The following is a 16195-nucleotide window of genomic DNA, read 5'->3' as shown; positions in this document are numbered from 1 at the left end:
CCTTTGGGGGTGAATGCTTTGTCTAGTGAAATACAGCAATGAGCACATAAATTCTTCTCCCTTCCTCCCCACCATGGACAGTTGAAAGATACAGTAGGTTTATACAGCATCTCTGATGACCTCTCTTGAGACCAAATAATCACTGGTGCTTGCTATAAAGCTGGGCCAGCTCAGTGATACATCTACATCTTTATTGTCTCCCTTCCCTGCCTTACTCTCTTTTGCCCCTCACTCCTGCTTCCCTAGAACTGCACTATCCCCGAAAGTGTTAGCACATAAGCTTTTGCCCTAGGCTTTTCTTTCTAGGGAACCAAGTTAAGATTCCAACCTCTCATTCTACTTTCTTCCCCAAAGGTCACCATTGTTAATAGTTTAATATGTATCCTCTCTTAATTTACTCACAGAAGTGAAGTTTTTGTTTTGCTTAGTTGTTTTATGTGCATATCATACTATACATTTCCTCTGAGGCTTTTTTTTTAACAATATGTTTTGGATGTCTCTAATATTAGTATACACGTATTCAATCTCATTTTTTCCAAATGTTATAAACATTTCCAATCATACAACAAAGTTGGAAGAACTTTACAGTGAATGCCTGTGTACTCATGACCTAGACCCTACCATTAACATTTTCTTAGACTTGCTTTATTTCATATCTGTCCATCCCTCACTTCCTTCACCCATTCATTTTCCTTTTTGATGGATCCAAAGTAAATTGCAGACATCAGTACACTTTCCCCTAAAAAAAGCATCATACATATAATTAATTAGCATTTAAAGTTTGCATACACATTTTCATTCAAGGTAAAATATATGTACAATGAGATGTACAAATCTTAAAGTCTACTTTTGCTGAGATTTTAAGATTTCATACATTTGTGTAATCAAACCCTCTGTGAAGACATAGAACATTATCATCACCCCAGCAAGTTCCCTCTTGCTCCCTTCCAGGTCAATTCCTGACCCTAATCTTCTATAGGCAGATAAGAAGAAATAAAATTTCTTCCAATTTTATTCCATAAAAGTTTAGTTTTACCTGTTGTAAAATTTCATATAAGTGGAATTATAAAACATGTGTTCTTTTGTGTAAGGGTTGTTTCATTTGGCATAATGTTTTTGAGATTCACCCATATTGTTACATGTAGTAGTGATTCCTTTGTATCATTGAATGATATTTCACTGCATGAATATAGAAGAGTTTATATATTTGTTCTCCTATTGATGGGCCCTTGATCTGTCTCCAGGTTGTGGCTATTATGAATATGCACATTTTTGTATATCTTTTTATGTACATAACTTTTTTTTTATCTCAGTTTTTTGTTGTTGTTGTTGTTTTATGTTTATTCTGAGACAAAGAGAATGAGCAGGGGAGGAGCAGAGAGAGAGGGAGACACAGAATCCAAAGCAGGCTCCAGGCTCTGAGCTGTCAGCCCAGAGCCTGACACAGGGCTTGAACGCACGACCCATGAGATCCTGACCTGAGCCGAAGTCGGATGCTTAACTGACGGAGCCACCCAGGTGCCCCTGCACATAAGTTTTTTGATGTTTGAAATTCAAATAACTTTTATTTAAATTGAAAACAATTCTTTTTTAAAAATATTTATTCTGAGAGGGGCCCCTGGGTGGCTCAGTTGGTTAAGCGACCAACTTCGGCTCAGGTCATGATCTCGCAGTTTGTGAGTTTGAGCCCTGCATCGGGCTCTGTGCTGACAGCTCAGAGCCTGGAGCCTACTTCAGATTCTGTGTTTCCCCCTCTCTCTACCCCTCCCCTGCTCATGCTCTGTGTCTCTCTGTCTCTCAATAATAAATAAACGTTAAAAAAATTTTTTTACAAATATTTATTCTGAGAGAGAGGAGAGGGAGAGCAGACACACATGTGAGTGGGGGAGAGGCAGATAGAATCCTAAGTAGGCTCTGTGCTGTCTGCACAGAGCCCCACACAGGGCTGGATCTCACGAACCCTGAGATCATGACCTGAGCTGAAATCAAGAGGTGGATACTTAACCTACTGAGCCACCCAGGTGACCCTAAATTGGAAAAAAAATTCTTAAAACTGCATTTAGAGTCAAAACCCTTTTGCTATGAAAATCATGAGTATTTCTAGGTAAGACAGAAATATCTCTAGGTTAACAAGATCAGATTTGACTTTGGACTTTGGACTGTTCTTTAAACAGATTATAAGGAATGGAGGAAAAATAGAGTATTTACAGAAAATATCTATATATGCGCTCAGCAGTACAAATTTGGTGACAGAAGAGACTTAAGTACATGTTGGCATCTAAGAAGTAATTTGCAAAGTGCTTAATTTCATTTTCTTAGATTTTAAGAATGCCTAAGATCCTTCTCCATCCTTGATCTTGGGAGCCAAATAGTACTTTAAATGTCCCATATCAGCAATTTTACATTCTACACCAAGGGATACATCTGTAGACATACTGGATGTCACTGTAGGAGAGAGTGGAATGGCTTTGTAAAGAAGTTCAGGTACCAGTGCAAAAAGAAGTTAGCCAAACTAGCTCATTCGTCTCTATGGTAACAGCTTCCTCCTCTTTATCGACATTACTTGTGTGTGAAAACTTAGTATTTCTACCTCCTAGTACTCCATCTTTTGCACAGGAAATTACGACAGCATCTCCAATATGACTGAGATCTCCCTATATACGTGCACATTCACCAGAAGGCATATTTACTACACAGCTATACTCCTGTTCTAGAATTCCAAGTTGTTCAACACCTAAAGCCATTACCTTCGTTTCAGAATCTGAAACCTTTTCTTTTCTTTTTTAATTTTTTTAATGTCTGTTTATTTTTGAGAGAGAAAGAGAGAGACAGAGTGTGAGCCAGGGAGGGGCAGAGAGAGAGGGAGACACAGAATCCGAAGCAGGCTCCAGGCTCTCAGTGTCAGCACAGAGCCTGACGCGGGGCTGGAACTCACCAACCATGAGATCACGACCTGAGCTAAAGTCAGACGCCCAACCAACTGAACCACCCAGGCACCCCTGAAACCTTTTCTTGATTTGGAGTTTCAAATACCAGTGCCAGGGTGTCCGCATGATCTTCAGCTCTTAGTGAAATGATGTCTTCATTGCCGGCACATTTTAGTAATTTGGACATGCTGGTGAGGTTCATGTCCATGGTCAAGTTGCGGTGGCAGCGACACATGTGGAAGCCCACAGGCAGGGTGAGCTGCACCAGGGAGATGTGGGAGGAATCTGTGCTTGGCAGGTTTACGCTGCTCCTGCTTCTGTCCCAGGGGGCCTCCTTGATGAGATCCTTAAGCACCCCCAGCACCTTCTGCAGGATGGAGCCCTGAACCAGGCACTCCTGGAACATGGTGGCAGAGTCTCAAGGACACAGCTACAGGCGGAGGTAAGGGAGAAAGTCATAGCAGGCTTTGTCGTCACGGGATAGGAGTGAGCTGGCAGACACAGGAACGAAAACCTGAGACCCAGGAAGATCACTGCACATAAATTCCTATTTCTCTTTGAGTAGATACCTAAGAACAGAATTGCTGGTTCATGGGGTAGGTGTATGTTTAGTTTCATAAGCAAATACCACACTATTTTCCAAAGTGGCTGTACCATTTTACACTTCCACAAACAACGTACAGAGTGCCCATTACTACCATTCTTGTCAACACTTAGTATTGTCAGTTTTATTCCTGTTAGGCATTGTGGTGGGTGTGTAGTGGCATGTCATTGTGGTGATCCCATTGTTTTTTACTTTTTTAGTGTTTATTTTTGAGAGAAACAGAGAGTGAGCAGGGGAGGGGCAGAGAGAGAGAGGGAGACACAGAATCCGAAGCAGTCTCCAGGCTCGGAGCTGTCAGCACAGAGCCCAATGTGGGCCCGAACTCATGAGCTGTGAGATCAGGACCTGAATGGAAGCCAGAGAGGCTTAACCAACTGAGCCACACAGACATTCCCTTCCCCGCCTTTTTTTGGTCTCATTGTTTTTAAGTGCTGCATAGTATTTCATGGTATATGTACACCATAACTTTATTGCCCATTCCCCTAACAAAGGTCATTAAAGTGGTTTCCAATTTTTCCTGATACAAACAATGATGCACCGACAGGCATCCGCTCATATGTCCAATTTGCAATGTGTCCACTTGGCTGGGCTGAATTATACTTCCCAGAATGTGCTTTCTTCTGTTTCCTTTAGAGCGGGCCATAGGGGAGATATGGGGGGATATTTGGAGGGCGGAAGGAAAGCAGCTGCCATTTTCTAGTTCATATACATAGTTGCTGATCTGCTGACTTACCTCCTTGGAGGTGAAGCAGCAGCTGGACTTGAACTTCTCAACCTTCCCCTGGGTCCTCCATCAGCTTCTGCAACCCCTGAGCCAAGCACTTGTGTTTTGCTCTGTGACAAAGGGCCCCAGCTTCTGCAGGACACCTACATCAGCAAGACTGGAAGCAGTGAAAAGCTGGCGTGGGTTCCAGCCCATCTCCATGGGGTGCTAGCTCTTCCTTGCAGTTCAGCCTGCTTCTGATCTCCCCGTTTACATCCATCTCCCTTCCCCATGGCTTTCCCACATTCCTCTAAAAGAGATTTCCTAGAATAAGAGGTGCTAGGTCAAAGGGTGTGCATATTTAAATTGCTAACATAGTGACAAATTGCCCTCCAAAAAATTACCAATTTGCACTCTCATAAATAGTGCATGAGGGTGCTCATTTTCCTGCAACTTCATCAGAACTGGATATTATGAATCATTTTAATTGTGGCCAATCTGGTTGGTTAGAAAAATAATAACCATCTATGGTTTTGATTTGTATCCCTGTTTACCAGTGAGGCTGAACATCTTTGCATATGCCATTGGGTGTTTTATTTATTTCTTCTTCTATAAGTTCCCCCACAGCCTTTTATTTTTTATTGAGATATTTGGGCTTCTTTTAAGGAGTTCTTTATGTGTTTTTGATATTCATCTTTTCTCTTTTCTTTGCCAAATATGTGACTCCATTCATTCTTATCTTTTAACTTTGTTTATAATATCTTTCACTCTACAAAAGATTTAATTTGATGTAGTGAAACCTATCCATCCTTTTCTTTTATGGTCTCTGGGTTTTATGCTCTTCCTTAGAAAAGACTTCCTCACATCAAGATTATAAAATATCATCCTTTATTTTCCTTTAATACTTTCATAACTATCTCATTATGTTTGGAATTTTAATTCATCTACATTTTATTTTAATGTGTAAGGTCTAATTTTGTCCCAATAAGTTATCCAGTTGTCCCAATGATGTTTATATAATAAATCATCTTTACCTTCTGGGTTTAAAAAAAAAAAACTTTTATCATACATTAAACTTACATACAGTCAAGAGTCTTTTTCTGGTTATGGTATTCTGTTCCGTTCATCTATTATCCACTGATGTGCTAATACCATACTGCTTTTAATGACTATAGCTTTGTATTATACTTTACAGCGTTAATTTTATTTGATTTTTTTTTGAGAGAGAGAGAGAGGGTGCAAGTGATCAAGGGGCAGAGAGAGAGAGGGAAAGAGAAAGAATCCCATGAGGGACAAAAAGGGAGAAAGAGAGAATCCTAAGAGGGCCAGAGAGAGAGACAGAGGGAGACAGAGGGAGAGAGAGAGAGAGAAGTGGAGCTCACCGGAAGTGGGGCTCATGTTTTTGTTTATGTTTTTGTTTTTGTTTTTTTGTTTTATCTGAAGCAGGGCTCGTGCTCACCCAAAGCAAGGCTTGAGCTCACCCAAAGCGGGGCTTGAATTCATGAACTGTGAGATCATAATCTGAGCTGAAGTCAGATGCTTAACCAACTGAGCCACCCAGGCTCCCTACAGCATTAATTTTAAATGGAATAATCTTTTTATTAAGGCTTAATAAGGTACATTTCTTTCTCTGCCCATTTTGGCACTCGTTGTTACACTGAAATTAAAATCTATAATTTCAGCGGCGCCTGGTTGGCTCAGCGGTGCCTTGGTTAAGCGTCATGATCTCACGGTCTGTGAGATTGAGCCCCGCATCCGGCTCCACGCTGGCAGCATGGATTCCCTCGCTCTCTCTCTCTCAATAAATAAATAAATAAACATTTTTAAAAAATTATAATTTCAGCAAAGTAACCTTGTACAAAAGCACCCAGAAAATGTTTACTATTGTCATTACTTCTTTGCATCAATCGTCTTTGGTTTATTGCCAGAATTGCGTGTTTTCCTACCAGTCTACAGTGAATGGGCTTAGGACTAAAGTCCCTTATGGGTTGGGTTTTCTAGGAAGCAGATGCTGAGACAAAATTGGGAACATAAAAGAATTGGTGGGGAGTAACGCCTGGGAAGGAAAGGAAGCAGAAGCAGAAGCAGAACCTCCAGAGCGGTCATTGCCCGGTGGAGGAGTCCCGTGTTTTGGCCAGGCTTCTGGAAAGCTGAAGCAGTTGAAGGCACTAACAATCAGAGGCTGTCAGCCAGTTCTTTCATGAAGGGGCACCTCTGTAGCACATCTCTCCCTGTCTGACATCACCTTTCTCAGCTCCATGGTGGTGAGCTTGGGAGGCCTTGTAGTCATTCAACAAACATTGAGTAAGCACTGCCTACTAAGCTAGATACTTAGTGCTACAGAGATGACTGGAATATTTTCAGTGAGCTCTTTTTCTCAAATGAATCTCATTCCCTGCAGAGACAGCTCACCATCCAGCAAAAGAAAAGCTAGCGCTACATGTGGAGTATTTTTTAAATTCATGAACTTTTATCCATCCATAATATAAGATGAAATATGCTAAGTGCAAAACATTCAAAAGCTCTAGAACCTAGCACCAGATCTGGCAAATAGCAGGCATTGAACAAGTATTGTTGACTGAAAGCCTGTGAGAATTCAGAGGAGGAGAAACTCATTTTTTTTTTTTCTGGGGAGCAGGTGTTTGTCACCTATCAACCAGTCAACAATACAATGTTTAAAAATAAGTTACAATTGGGGCACCTGGGTGGCTCATTCAGTTGGGCATTCACTCTCAGTCTCAAGCTCAGGTCATGATCTTAGGATCATGAGTTCAAGCCCTGTATTGGGCTCTGTGCTGGGCGTAAAGCCTACTTAAACAAATAGGTAAAAATAAAAATAACTAAAATCGATTTGCTGCCGCAAAGATTCAATAAAACTCAGGAAGTAGACAAAGATTGCGTTTTTAATAAAGTCCTCCCATTCTCGTGCCTCCTCCAAGCCCACCCACCCTTAATTTTCTTTTCTTCCTCCTAATCATCATTGAAGCTCCTTCCCTAACTCAGGGTGTCAGTCTCACTATTTCATTCTAACACTTCACAGTGATTTAAGAATGATTTTTAGAGGTGCCTGGATGGCTCGGTCCGTTATGGGTCTGACTCTTGATTTTCGCTCAGGTCATGATCTCATGGTTTGTGAGTTCGAGCGCCATGTCTGGCTGTGTGTTGACAGTGCAGAGCCTGCTTGGGATTCTCTCTCTCCCTCTCTCTCTCGTGCCCCTCACCTGCTCATGCACACGCACTCTCTCTCAAAATAAATAAATTTTTAAAAAAAGGATGACTTTTAAATTTCTTCAAATTTATCTGCACTTGAAAACAGGAGGTGTTCAAACACAAATCATTCTGTGACTGGTAAAGAGGGATGGAATCAGCACCCTTGCCAACCACTGGCACTGTCACCAACACCACCTCCTCCCTCCTGCGGAAATGTCCTTTCTTCCTTAGAAGTGAGAAATAGAGTATGTGCAATTAGCCTTACATTCTCCTCATATTGCCCTTCCCCACTGGGGGCTCGAGACAGCCGGCTTCTGTGTACATTGTTGGACGGGTGGCTCAGCCCTCAGAGGATTGGTATCACCCAAGAACAAGGCCCCCTGGATTCCACTGTAGGACAATTGTTTCTTTAAAGTGGTACATGCAGGGGTTTCCAAGGGAGGTGGCTGCTGGTGAGTTTTCACCAGGGAATGAGTCTGGTGGGAATGTATCCACATTTTAATATTAGCATAGAGACAAAGCAATCTCACCTCTGTGGTCGCTCTCCCAGTGATCTCCACTGAAGTGTCCCTCCCGCCCCCCCCAAGACTCAGCTGGCTGAGGCTGAGTAGACATGGGGACTCATGGCAAGGCCCACCCTGTGCTGACTTCCACAGTGACCTCTTGAAGGAAAAAGGAGAGAGACTGACTGCCTCAGAGGTTGTGCAGGAAAGGCTGGCTTCCCCACAGCACCGTGCTTTGGCACTTAGCAAACTGTAGTCGAGTCCTTTTTTAATTTGTCTGTTCTTCCCACCAGACCGCAAGATACTTGGGGGCAGGGCTGTATGTCTTTCACCCAGTATCTCCAGCACAGAGAGGGACTCAGTAAACATTGGAAGAAAGAAGAGCATTGAGGGCCCACCATGCAGAAAAATAAGGCATGGTTCCTGCCCTCATGGAGCAGGGATTTGGGGGACAGACAGTCCATTGGGACTGGGCTGTAAAGGAGAAGTAAGGCTTCACCAGGGTGGAGAAGTGTATATATGGGTGTGTGGAGTGAGGAAGAGATAAGCGAGCAGAAGAAAACGTAAGCAAATGCAACATGAAAGGGAATGGCATTTTCAGGGAGTATTCCAGAAGATGCAAGTGAGAGGGCAAGGTCACTTTGAAGATGATGCCAGTTTGGCTGCATCAGCAAGACTATGACTCCCTTGAGTTAATATTTATAACTTTATGTTTACCTTTTCACTATGATTGTTTTAAGATTTTTTAAAAGTCTGACCATTTCAAGCAGCGTATGCTACTTGGTGGAAATATTCTACTATTTATTTGATGATAGCTGCTTGAGGGTGGAAACACTACCCTTACATTTTTTTTCAGATCATGCTGTAGGGGCACCTGGTTGGCTCAGTCAGTGGAGCATGCGACTCTTGACCTTGGCGTTGTGAGTTCGAGCCCCATGTTGGGTGCAGAGATTACTTAAAAATAAAGTCTTTATAAAAAAAAAAAGATCATGATCTAGACCCGTGCTGTCTGATTATGGTGGTCTCGAGCCACATGTGGCTGCTGAGCGCTTGAAATGTGGCTGGTCCAAACTAACGTGGCTTGTATGTTGCAACACATACCAAATCCCTGAGCCTTAGTACAAAAAATGTAAAATATCTTATTAAGAATTTCTTATATTGATTACATATTGAGATTATATTTTTAGCCCATTGAGTTAAATAAAATGGTAAACTAATAATATTAATTTTAATATTGATAATATCTAATCATTTTTAAATTAGTCTGCTAGAAATTTAAAATTTTTATTTTTTAATTAACATAGAATAAAATTCACTCTTTCTGGTGTACTGTTCCATGAGTTGTTTTTTTTTTTCTTGACGTTTATTTTATTTTTGAGACAGAGAGAGGCAGAGCATGAACAAGGGAGGGTCAGAGAGAGGGAGACACAGAATCTGAAACAGGCTCCAGGCTCCGAGCTGTCAGTACAGAGTCCGACACGGGGCTCGAACTCACAGACCGCAAGATCATGACCTGAGCCAAAGTCGGCTGCTTAACCGACTGAGCCACCCAGGCTCCCCCCATTCCATGAGTTTTGACAAAGGTGTAGAGTCATGGAACTAGCACCACAATCAAGATACAGAACAATTCTCACACATCCCCAAGAAAACTCCCTTACGCTGAACCTTAGTAGTTAACCTTCCTCCTTCCCTGCCCCTGCCCCCTGGCAACCACTGATCTGTTTTCCATCTCTCTAGCTTTGTTTTTTTCCAGAATGGCACACAAATGGAATCCTATACTATGTAGTGTGTGTGTGTGTGTGTGTGTGTGTGTGTGTGTGTGTGTGAAAATATGAATATAGCATTAAATTTGCCATAAAGCCGTTGGGTGGTAACTTTTTGAGTCTGGTTTCTCTCAACATAATGAATCTCAACATAATTTGAGATTCATCCATGTTGTTGCATGTATGCGCTTCCTTTTTTACTGCTGAGCAGTATTCCATTGTATGAATATACCACCCATTTATCTATCCATAAGACAAAGAACATTGGGATTGTTTCCAGTTTGGGGTATTTATGCAAAAACCTGCTCTAAACATTCACATATGGATTTTTGTTTAAATGTTAAGTGCTTATTTTTCTTGGGTAAATACTTAGGAGTATTTACTCGGGGTAAATACGTGGGAGGATTTCTGGGTCATATGCTAGGTGTCCTTTCTGCATTACAAAATACTGCCAAACTGTTTCCCAAAGTAGCTGTACCATGTTGCATTCCCACCAGCAACATATGAGAGTTCCAGCGCTCTGTGTCCTTGCCAGTGCATGGTATTACCAGGTTTTGTTTGGGTTTGGGTTTTTGGCTTTGATTTTAGCCTTTCTAATAAGTGTGTGGTATGGTTTTACTTTGTATTGTGGTTTTAATTTGCATTTCCCTAATGACTAATACTGTTGAGCATCTTTTCCTGTGCTTATGTGCCATCCATATGTCTTTTTAGGTGAAGTTCACATCTTTTGCTCGTCTTAAAAAATTGAATTGTTTTTTTCGGATGAGTTTCCAAGACAGCTCTAGCCCTGCCTCCAATCTATAGCGCCACCTCCATGTTGAGATGTTATAGGTGTTGCCACCTTCTTTTTTGTGTGTTTTAAATCATGCAAGGGACTACCTGCAACCAACATCACAGAATTCCCGTGATCCAGTTATTCACCAGAATACACATTTTTTATTAAAAAAAATTTTTTTGAATGTTTATTTTTAAGATGGCAGGGGGGGAGGGTCAGAGAGAGAGGGAGACACAGAATCTGAAGTAGGCTCCAGGCTTTGAGCTGTCAGCACAAAGCCTGACGTGGGGTTTGAACCCACCAAATGTGAGATCATGACCCGAGCCAAAGTCCGACACTTAACCAACTGAGCCACCCAGGCGCCTCTGGAATACGTATTTGTTAATTAATTGGATGCTGACAAGCCTTGCTGAAAGCCTGGTTGATATGATTGCTCAGAGGGTCAAAAGAATGTGCTAATCACTTGTTCCTCTGGATTTTATAAGCTCTGTCTCTGAATCAAACTACACACTTAGACAATATGAGTTTATGACTTAGTGTCGTGTACTTGGATTTTATTAATGGTCCATATTTGAAACAGCCCTTGTGAATTCTATAAAACTGATGATAAAGAAGTTACCCCTTATTTTTTAAAATTTACTTATTTTGAGATAGTGAGCATGTGCGAGAGCAGGCAGGGGAGGGGCAGAGAGGGAGAGAGAGAGAGAGAGAATCTCAAGTCACCAGCTGTGAGATCATGACCCGAGCTGAAGTCAGACACTTAACCGACTGAGCCACCCAGGCACCCCTAAATTTAGTTTTTTAATGTTTTTTTTTATATTTATTTTTGAGACAGAGCATGAGTGGGAGAGGGGCAGAGAGAGCGTGAGACAGAATCTGAAGCAGGCTGCAGGCTCCAAGCTGTCAGCACAGAGCCCGATGCAGGGCTTGAACTCATGGACTGTGAGATCATGACCTGAACCGAAGTTGGACGCTCAACCAACTGAGCCACCCAGGTGCCCCATTAATATTCAGTTATACTAACTACCTTTACCCTTAATTACCCCTCTGCTCTCCGTGGCTTTTGTTATTTACACTGACTTAACAATCCTATGTAAGGGCCTTTACTGAGAAGGTGGTGTTCCAGTTACCACTGCTGCACAACACCCATCTCAAATGTAGTGGTATAAAACAATCACTTTATCATGCCGACTGATTCTGTGCATCAGGAATTCTGAAAGAGCACACAGTAGGGGCTGCTCTTCTGCACTCCACCCTATGCTGAGCTTCGGCTGGGAGCTAGAAGGGGTGGGGCTGCAGGAATCCTTCTAAAGTGGCTTCCTCATTCACTTGGCTGAGCCTGGGCTGGAAAGGCTGAAGGCTAGGCTCAACTCGAACTGTCATTGCAGAGCACCTGTACACAGCCTCTCCATGTGGCTGGGCTTCTCACTGCATGGTGGCTGGGTTCCACGGGGGAGCAAACCCAGAAGGCATGTCTCAGGAATCAGCATTCCTAGACCGCTAAGTGGAAGGCGCGTGGCCTCTCCTAGCCTCAGAAATCACGCATCACTCTTGCCATACCCTATAGGGTGTAGCAGTCACAAACCCACCCAGATTCAAGGACAGAGTCCAAAGACCCATCTCTCGGTGGGAGAAGGATTAAAATAATTCCTTGCCACTTTCAAAAACTACAGACATAAATAATAAAAACAACAAACTCGTGGCTGTTTTTTGGTCAAAGAGATCTACATAGGCGGTTTCTCAGCATTTATCCCTGCTCAGACCCCATGGCTGGGGGTTGGCAGGGTGTGGAGGACAATGGTAGGAGAGGTCTCTTCAGCTCCCTAGGATCTTTCCACATTTGTTATGGAGCCATTTTAAAAATTCACCAAAGTTTCTGCAAAGCTAAGGGGAAAAGCTGGCTAAAATTAGATATATTACTAATTTGGTAGCAACAAGATTATCTTGGCCCTCAATAAGTTTTTAAAAGGGCATTTAAAAAGGTATTATCTTAGCCATGAAAGACATCTTTCTTTTAAATGACTAGTGAGAAGACACCTTTTCCACTGGTTGGAATTATAAATTCTGCAGATACCTGAAAACAGACACGTCTAAAAACCGTCCCTCTTCCTCTTCTTCCTCCTATTCCCTTCCCTTCCTGGATTCTTTAGAGGAAATTCCTTTATTAAGGACCTAAAATATGCTAAGTATTGTCACTCCCATAACATTTCAAAGCAGCCAATTTAATAATGTGACTAAGATGCAATATTTCAGGGGTTGGCAAACTTTTTCTGGAAAGGACCAAATAATATTTTATGCTTGGGTGGGCAATACAGTCTCTTTTACAACTATTTAACTATGCTGTTGCAGCAAAAAGTGGCTATAGGCAATATATAAATGAATATGCATGACTGTGTTCCAATGAAACTTAATTTATGGACACTTAAATTTGAATTTCATACCAGGGCGCCTGGGGGGTTCAGTGGGTTGGGGATCCAACTTCAGCTCAGGTCATGATCTTGTAGTTTGTGAGTTCGCGCCCCGCATCAGACTCTATGCTGACAGCTCAGAGCCTGGAGCCTGCTTCTGATTCTGTGTCTCCCTCTCTCTCTGCCCCTTCCCCGCTCATGCTCTGTCTCTGTCTCTGTCTCTCTCTCAAAAATAAATAAACATTATTAATTTAAAAACCAATTTTAGGGATGCCTGGGTGGCTCATTAGGTTGAGCATCCCACTTCGGCTCAGGTTATGATCTCACAGTTTGTTGAGTTTGAGGACTGTGTCGAGCTCTGTGCTGACATTGCAGAGCCTGGAGCCTGCTTCAGACTCCGTCTCCCTCTCTCTCTGCCCCTCCCCTGCTTGCACCCTGTCTCTCTGTCAAAAATAAATAAACATTTTTTTAAATTAAAATAAATACATAATAAAAACCAGTTTTAGGGGTGCCTGGCTGGCTCAGTCAGTAGAGCATATGATTTCTTTATCTCAGAGTTGTGAATTCAAGCCCCACCTTGGGGATAGAGTTTACTTAAAAAATATATTATAAATAAATAAATAAGTAAGTAAATAAATAAAATGTAAAAACCAATTTTAGCTTGTAGACAAAAACAAACAGTGGACCAGGTTTGGCCTGTGGCTGACTTGCCTACCCATACAAAATTGAGTGAAAAACAGGATGCAAAATTGTATTTGTAGTATGATTTCCATAACTCAAAAAAGGAGACTGACACATAAAGAAAAGACTGAGAGTAAATCTACAAAACATGGTTGTATTTTTATGCCAAATTATGGTTGATTTTCCTCTCTTTATTTTTCGGTACTTTCAAATTTTATTGAAGGGAACATTTTACTTTAATAATGAAAATAACAGTTTTTGAAAGAAAAAATGTGGTAGTACCAGAAATAATGAAGAAGGAGAAAATTACAGGCACACCTTGATTTATTGCATTTCACTTTATTGCACTTTCCACGTATAGCATTTGTTACAAATTGAAGGTTTGTAGCAACCCTGCTTTGAGCAAGTCTATCCCGCCATATTTCCAACAGCATTTGCTTACTTTGTGCCTTGTGTCACATTTTGGTAATTCTTGCAATATTTCAAACTTTCATTATTATTATATTTGTTATGGTGATCTGTGATCAGTGATTAGACCTGCTGAAAGAGATGATGGTTAGCATTTCTTAGCAATAAAGTATTGTACACTTCTCAGACTTAATGCTATTGCACACTTACTAGACTACAGCGTAGTATAGACATAATTTTTTTAACTTTTTAAATGTTTATTTATTTTGGAGACAGAGTATGAGCAGGGAAGGGGCAGAGAAAGAGGGAGACACAGAAACTGAAAACAGGCTCCAGGCTCAGAGCTGTCAGCACAGAACCCGATGCGGGGCTCGAACCCATGAACCGTGAGATCATGATCTGAGCCAAAGTTCAAACCCATGAACCGTGAGATCATGACCTGAGCCGAAGTTGGATGCTCAACCAACTGAGCCACTCAGGCGCCCCAGACATAATTTTTATATGCACTGGGAAACCAAAAAAAAAAAAAAAAAAAAAATTCATTTAACTTGATTTATTGTGATACTTTATTGCAGTGGTTTAGAAATGAACCTGCAATATCTCTGTGGTATACCTGTAGAATGAATCCTGTGGTATTGGACTGGACCTAGAATTACTTATGTATATATCAATCTGTATCTGTGTATCTACACCTAGGTGTCAATCTAGCTATCACAGTCTCTATGTAAATGTCCACTGAGAGATCATGAAAGCAGCAACATTTCAAAAGCAATGAGCATACCCAGCATGATGATATCCATTTCTAAGTAAGAGCTCTCCACTAAAAGAACCAAAGCTACTTGGAGAAGTATCTGATTCCAGGACTGGGGCAAGGATAAAACACAAGGCGAGCCTGGAACATCTTGTGGGAGAAAGGAAGCGTTCAAGTAGACATGTCAAGTAGACACAGAAGCTGGGACATGTCAAGTAGACACAGAAGCTGGCTGAATGGGCTTCCACTGGCCAAATCTGGAACTGAAGCATTAAAATAAGTGACAGCAACAGATTCTAGCCCAATGGCTAAAACAGGAAACCGCGAGTCCATGTGGTATAAAAAAATAAATGAATATTAAAAGGTTTGATGAAAAATGGGTGATTGCTACAGTTTCAAATACCTCTGTATATAACACTTCATAATTTCAAAAGGGAAAAGTGTCACTGTACAGTGGGGAAGCATGTGGGACATCATCTTAATCAAGCATCCAAGTGAACAGCATCAGTAATGAGACAAATTGACGAAGCTGAAATTGAGTGCCACTTGATACGACACGCTGAGAAGGACGCAGCATCACTTCTGTGATGGTCCTGCCAGAAATGCATAGCCTGGATGCAGGCAAGACTGGACACACAAAAGCAAACGGAGGGACAATCTCCACCTTAGCTGGGACCTCGTCACTCGCCGCGCAGCCGGAGCCCGGCCGGCCGCCGACCCTCTGGGAGTCCGCGGCGCCCGACGGCTCCACACACGCCGGGCACCGTCCCCGCGCCGCCGCCAGGAGGCTCCGCGCGCCTTCCCACCTTTCCCAGCGCCGCGGTTGGGCCGGGCCCGGGCGGCGCGGCGGGCGCGGGCGGCGACGGCGCGGCCATTGTCTCGCAGCCCCTCCCGGGCGCACAGGAGGGGCGGCCGGGCGGCCGCGGAGAAGGGCGGCCTCTGGGTCCCGAGCCGGTGCGCCCCGGCGCTGCCCGCCTCTCCCCGCGGGCCGCCGCCCCGAGGCCGGGGCCCCCGCCGCCAGCCGCCCGCACCGCCTCTGTGACCGTCCCTAGCCCCTCGGAGCCGGCGCGCCGCCGCCGCCGCTGCGCCCGGGGCTGCAAATGGCGCCCGCCCGCCTCTGCGCCTCCCGCCGCTCTCCCGGCCCGGGGACGTCTGGGGGCGCCGCGCCCGGGCCGCATCCCGCCCTCCGCCAGCAGCCAGGCGCGCGGCCGGTCCTGGCAGCCCCGACGCCCCGCCCGCCCTCCGCGCGAACACCTCCGGGAACCCCAGAAACGCTAAGTAAATAGACGTTTTAAAAAAGATTGTGGTGAAGTACCCATAAAACCTGTCATTTTAAGGACAACTCCTTGGTATTAAATGCATTCACAGTGTTGTGCAACTATCACCACTATTTAGTTCCAGAACTTTTCCCTCCACCTCAAAGGGAAACCTGCATTGTCTCCCGCCCAGCCCCTGGCAACCC

At 43.2% G+C, this 16195-nt stretch overlaps 1 pseudogene; it reads right to left on the bottom strand.

Annotated features, from left to right (window-relative positions):
- Positions 1-2227: 2227 nt before the first annotated feature.
- LOC106973199 (proliferating cell nuclear antigen-like) lies at positions 2228-3460 on the bottom strand (annotated as a pseudogene).
- Between the last annotated feature and the right edge of the window lie 12735 nt (positions 3461-16195).

The sequence above is a fragment of the Acinonyx jubatus genome, chromosome C1 (genome assembly GCF_027475565.1).
Source record: "Acinonyx jubatus isolate Ajub_Pintada_27869175 chromosome C1, VMU_Ajub_asm_v1.0, whole genome shotgun sequence".
Classification (NCBI taxonomy): Eukaryota; Metazoa; Chordata; class Mammalia; order Carnivora; family Felidae; genus Acinonyx; species Acinonyx jubatus.
This window is presented reverse-complemented; position numbering and strand designations above follow the sequence as displayed.